The following is a 6,832-nucleotide window of genomic DNA, read 5'->3' as shown; positions in this document are numbered from 1 at the left end:
GTTGCATGTGAACTTAAGGATTTTAACTTTATTTGTTTTACCTAAATCCCATCAAAAGGATCACAATTTCAATTGGCTAGAGATTCAAAATCAAATCCAAGACTATTCACACTTGTGATTACGGTATAGACTCACAAAATTCTTATATATTTTTTTTTTCAATCTGCTAGGCATATTGTAGATAATATTAAAGATCAATGGTTTTAAATATATATATATATATATATATATATATATATATATATATATATATTACCAAAATTCATAATTTTTAATTCCTTATATATAGAATTCAATATCGACATATTTCATATAAAAGTATTGTATTATGTTATTAATCAATAGAGATTTATAGGATCATAATATACATAGATTATTTACACTTTCTCCTATGATTGATTTCTAATTGATATATTATATTGATTACCAATTTTCTAGTTATTATGATCAAATATCTAGGCCTGCCACTTTATGAATGACAAAGCAATGATCATGCAAAATTTAAATACCAAATTGATAATAGAACAATTGGACTATGAATGATATTGGTCACTCTCCTATGATCAACTTAAGCAACCAAGCACTAGTTAACACTAATTATGCTCTCTAACACAGTTAAAGTTACTAGCTTTAATTACTTAAACTAAGATGTGATTAATCCTAAATCTAATTATTTAATGATCATAAACATTTACGACATAGATTCATGTAATTAATATGATCAATTTGTTGGATTAGTGTCTAAGTCCATAACTATTTTGGTATGTACTCGACCCAATGGTGCATGGTCCTTTTGGGTTGCCTTCACCAAAGCAACTTGATAGGATGAATCATGGAGAGAAAGGATTAAATATGATTTATTAATATATTATGAGAATAATATATTAAAGGAGAAATCATATTGTTTAATTAATATTAGTCAATAGTTAATTGGTAATTAGTTTTGTGACTAAAAGAGATTAATTAAACTTAAGGGACTGGAATTGTAATTATAAGATAATTGCAATTTGGGCCATGGATTGCCTTGTATTAAGGAGTTCTTATGAATTAGTTACGAATTCTTCGCGGTCATTTAACAGTCTAAACGCCTCCTACTGTTAAATTTGAGATCGGTCGAGAGTTAGCCGACGGAGTCTAAACGAAAGTTGTAGATCTTGATTTTACCTACGCGTGGATATAAATAACGTCGAAAACGGAGCTCGTATGCAAGAGTTATGATTTTTCTAAGTTCAAAGGCTGATACGCGATAGGGGGTGACGTGGCACCACCAGAAGGCCACCACATGGACCAACTAGGCGAGTAGGTCCCCCTACTCGGCGAGTCCATCAGATATTTTCACTATAAATAGAGGTGTCGGGCATTCCAACTTCCTCACCCCTCACCCCTCTTCTTTCTCTCTCTAAACTCTCTCTCTAAGCCTCCCTAACCCCCTAAAGCCTAGGGTAAACCCCCTAGCACGTGAAGGAAGCCCCGAGGCTCCCGGAGCCTCAAGAAAAGAGCCTTTCAGCTCTGGAACGCTGCTCCAGCGAAGCCCCATTTTGCGAAAAACCCGCTGTAAGTGAGCTGTACCTACCCTATCTTTAGTATGGCTTATGTTTTAATATAGTAACGTTATTAAGAACTTATAATGAGTATTTGGGCTATTATTATGAGTTATATTGAGTGTTATTTAACGCTTATATAATAATAATAATAGCTAGACTATTAATTTGTCACGATTATCGTTAGACTAAACCCTAGTGGTATTGATACTAGGTGTCGTCAAGGGATAATTGTTTTGAGAGTATCGAAGCGTTGTCCGAGTGTTGAGTCACCACCTTTCAAGTGAGTGCATAGTCCCTTTCATCTTACACATAGATATGAAGTATTTTATATAAACTACGTGCTATGTGTGCATATTATCTGAATATTTGTTGTCTATGCTGGATGAACGTTTTATACATGTTTTCAAGGATTTAAACTGTATGCGTACTTTATATATACAAATATGTTGGGTATGAGATGGGTAGATGAATGATGAGAGATAGAAGATGATGTGAGTATACATTGGCAGCTATAGACTTAGTGCCTATGGGACGAACACCGGTAGCTATGGACTTAGTACCTGTTAGACGCTGGTAGCTATGGATTTAGTACCTGTTAGGAATTAGTAGCTATGGACTTAGTACCTATTGGTTAGACGTTGGTAGCTATGGATTTAGTACCTTTTAGGAATTGGTAGCTATGGACTTAGTACCTATTAAACACTGGTAGCTATGGATTTAGTACCCAATGAGTAGGATATAGCAGCTATGGATTTAGTGCTTTACGAACGAACATCGGCAGCTATGGATTTAGTGCCAGTCCTATAACCCTGGAAGTAAGGGACTTCGGAATAAACGAATGCAGGATAGATGACTCTTAGGTTAAATCCTTAAGAGTAAAGAAGATAATGGGGATGGGTAATTGGGTGGATTGTTTGATTGTTTAACATAATATTTATATTATTGTGGGTTGAAAACCCTATGTACTCACCAGGTTTCCCAACCTGACCCACTCAGTTTATTTATATCACAGGTGTTGATATGAAGTCACTTTACACTGAGAGATTTAAAGAGATGTAGATCACTAGTGTAAACAAATGTAAGTTCTGTTTATGCTTATGTTTCTGTATTAACGATGACATCCCAAACGTTTTAAAATGAAATAAATACGTTTCTTCGAAAATGTTTTAATAACGTATTTACCATGTTTTTCTGGGAACAAATTCCGCAACATTTTTATAAAATGAAGTACTCAGATTTTTATAAAGCATAAACAAAATCGGTCTTTTCTGGCCGTGATTTCGGGGATGTCACAGTTGGTATCAAAGCATTAGTTTAAGCGAACTAGGAATATGGATTTATTTCTAGACTTAAACTTAGAATGCTAAGCAATGATTGTGAGGTGTGAGCACTAGCTTATTTTAGGAATGATGCCTAAATTGCTTTTATGTGCTAAATGCTTTGTGCATGATATGTTGTTATTTGTTCGGATCTATGGTCTGTTGTCGACCGGATCTGGAAACCTTATGTGTTTAGGATTCTAAGCGTTTAACTACGATATTAGAACTAGCATATAAACGTTTTGGGGTGATAAGGATGATTTAAGATGTCAATCCTAAATTAAGATCTAGATTCACCTTATTCGGTGTATAGATCAAGATGGCAAGAACCCGTAGCGGAAACGTAAACGCAAATGGGAACAGAAACCAACCCCCAGTGGTTCAGCAAATACCTGTTGTATAAGAAGTTGCGCAGAGCCAGTCACCATGGCTGGAGTTCAATCCATGATTCGGGCTATGTTGGCTGAACAAAGCGAAGAAATGAGACGGATGTTGAATAGGGACAAACCTACCGTACATGTTGAACCGACGGAGCCAATTCCCAAGCAATCTGAGGAAGGGAACTACAGCCGCCAAGTGAGTCAAGTAGGGACTCAAGGTGAGCAAAGGGATGGCCCAGAAGGGAGAAACAACAAGGATGGGCGGATGTACAAGAATTTCTTGGGTGTGAAACCACCAAGTCTCTCAGGAAGCCCAAAGCCTGTTGAGATTATGGATTGGATCTCCGAGATGGAAATGGTGTTTGAGAACTGCGACTGTAGCAAGAAACAGAAGACCGTGTTCGCCGTAAGACAACTGAAAACTAGATTCTTGAGCTGGTGGAAGCTATTGGCAGATACGATGCCACGAGGAGAAGCCATAAGGATGTCATGGGAGGAGTTCTTGGAACAGTTGAAAATGCATTACTGCTCGGAGATAGATCTGATAGACCTAAAAAACGAGTTTCAGAACCTGAAGAAAGGGAAGATGAGTGTTGATGAGTATGTCACTGCATTCACCGAGAGGATGAAGCTGTTCCCTACTTGGTGCCTACTGAACTCTCCAAGATTGATAGGTTTGCTAACGGACTGCCCACTGACTTTGGCCCAATGGTCAAAATGGCAACTACCTTGAAAACAGCTGTTAGGGCAGCTAAGAACGTAGAGGCCAAAATAAGAGAAAAGGGTCTAGAAAAAGATAAGGCAAGAGAGAAGCGGAAGTTTGAAGGATCTTCAAGGTCCAACAAGGAAAGCAAATTCTCAAAGCTTGGAGGAGGAGATGGAGGTGAAGCGAGATGGTGTGATAAATGCAAGAAGAAGCATGGTGGGAAGTGCAACGAAGAAGTGACTTGTTACAAGTGTGGGAGGACTGGTCACTATTCCAAGGACTGCACACATGTAACGACCCAATTTTCACGTCCAAAAATTTCATTTTAAAACATTACTTTAGAAAACATTAATAATTTAAAACATTGTTTGATCAAACCACAACACAACGTAAACCATGTCTAAAAGCCAATCATACAACCAATCGAAATATCAGAGTATAAATCCCAGAGAAATCTCGTAAATGCGGAAACCAGTGTGTGTGCATGATGTGCCGCTACCGCGCCGGCTCCTTCCCCTTTGAAGAAGAAGTACCTGAAACCAAAACTGTAAACTGTAAGCACAAAGCTTAGTGAGTTCCCCCACTGTACAACATACCATACAAACACATAACATACATACTGCCAGGCTATTCTGGGGTGCCTGACTACCCGGTACGGCCATTCTGGGGTGCTGACTACCCGTGCGGCCATTCTGGGGTGCTGACTACCCGTGTCAAGCCATTCTGGGGTGCTGACTACCCATCGGTCCTAACAACCGATCCTCGGGGACTAGTCCCCTCCTACTACCGCTATCGCATATAACATAACAAACCAGCATGCAAACATATCATCACGTACTGTCAGACAATTCTGGGGTGTCTGAACTACCCTTCGGTCCTATCAACCGATCTCTACTTCTATCTCATATAACATATCATGCTAGCGTATAACATATCAGGTAGTAGCAAACCTAGATGATATCACAAAGACAATCATCTAACATACGACTCCTACTGGTGGGCCGACATTGTAGACGTAGACCCACCGCTATTGGAAGGTAACTTACCTTGAAGTAGCTGTTGATCTGATCGGGAACTGACTGTCTACTGCTGCTGCTGCTGCTCCGGAAATCCTCCGGCTGCAAATCCCACAACATACTCAATCAAACACTGCTAGTTGTCCTTTGGTTAAAATGACCATTTTACCCCTGATCATGCCCTAAGTCAAAGTCAGAGTCAACTTTCAGTTGACCTGACTCGCCGAGTTGGCTCTCCAACTCGCCGAGTCCCTATCCAGACGATTGTTCTGAATCCTGTTTCTACTCATCGAGTTAGGCGATGACTCGACGAGTTCTCCTTCTAAACTGATATTCAAGTCCTTCATCCTACTTGCCGAGTTGTATGAACAACTCATCGAGTTCATCTTCATCCGATGAACACTTATGTTGCGACTCACCGAGTTGTATGAACAACTCGCCGAGTCTGTTCTTGATCTAAGGAGATTGCCTTGAACTCGCCGAGTCAGGGCATTGACTCGCCGAGTTCCTCCATGGGTGAGTTCAGCTCCCAACTCACTGAGTCACACCCCATGACTCACTACTCACACTCGACTCTACGAAAAGGGGACAACTCGAAGACTCGCGAGCAGACTCGCCGAGTCGTCGCCATGCAATCGCTATATACGCCATTTTGATCGATTCCAGTCCATGCCATTTACAGATCTGGGTTCCTAGAGCATGAATGACACGTAAAGTTTCCAACTTTACGTGTAGATACTCACCAATGAGGAATTTAGGGCTTAAAATGCCTCAAAAGGGTAGATCTAGGGTGAACAAGCAACATAGGTCCATAAAGGTAACAGATCTGAGCTCCTGGAGCTCAATCTTGCCTAGATCTAAAGGCCAATCAACCTATTACGACCTATATTGCACATATAAGCTTGGGGATTGGCTCAAGAATGACTTAAATGAAGTAATATGCATAGAAACAGGGGGAAAACGGGTTATACCTCAAAGGAACTGCTGAGAGAGCACAAGGATGCTTGGATTCCTTCCCTACCTCTTGATCTAATTCCCTTTTTGCCTCAAAACCTTCAAGAACACACAACAATTGCTTCAAACTCTCAATGAACCAGCTTAGAACGAGGGTTGGAAGTTCTGGGGGAAAATGGGGGCTGGCTTGGGGCGGACATGTTGTTTAAATAGGGTGCAAACCCCTGAAACTTAGGGTTTCATCCAGCAGCGGCGACTCGTCGAGTCCGGAATATAGACTCACCGAGTCACCAACTTAAACGCGTCCCGGGGTCCCGTCCCTACTCGACGAGTCGGACCTATGACTCGTCGAGTCCAAGGCTAAAAATGGAAAATACTCAAATAAGATTTACGTACCGGGAACTAGGTGCTACAAATCTCCCCCGCTTATTTTAAACTTCGTCCTCGAAGTCTGCTGCTCGATCCTGAAACAGCTCGGGGTAATGTTCCATCATCTCGTCCACCGGCTCCCAAGTCCATTCCGAACCCTTGCGGTGCTGCCATTGCACCTTCACTAGCTCCACCATCTTGTTCCTCAAATCCTTCGACTTCTTGTCGAGGATTGCGACTGGGCGCTCAATGTAATTCAGGCTGTCATCAACCTAAATATCCTCTAACGGCACTACTGCTGAGTCGTCCACTAGGCACTTCCGCAGCTGAGAAACATGGAAAGTGCTGTGGATATGGCTGAGCTCGACTGGCAGATCTAGCTTATACATCACCTTGCCCACCCGGGCTACAACCCTGAACGACCCAATAAACCTCGGGCCCAACTTGCCCCGCTTCCTGAATCGAATGACGCCCTTCCAAGGCGACACCTTCAGGAGAACCATATCCCCAATCTGGAACTCCAGGTCGGATCGGCGCTTGTCGG

Source organism: Lactuca sativa, chromosome 3 (assembly GCF_002870075.4).
Source record: "Lactuca sativa cultivar Salinas chromosome 3, Lsat_Salinas_v11, whole genome shotgun sequence".
NCBI lineage: Eukaryota > Viridiplantae > Streptophyta > Magnoliopsida > Asterales > Asteraceae > Lactuca > Lactuca sativa.
The sequence above is the reverse complement of the archived record's forward strand: the minus strand, read 5'-3'. Positions refer to the sequence as shown.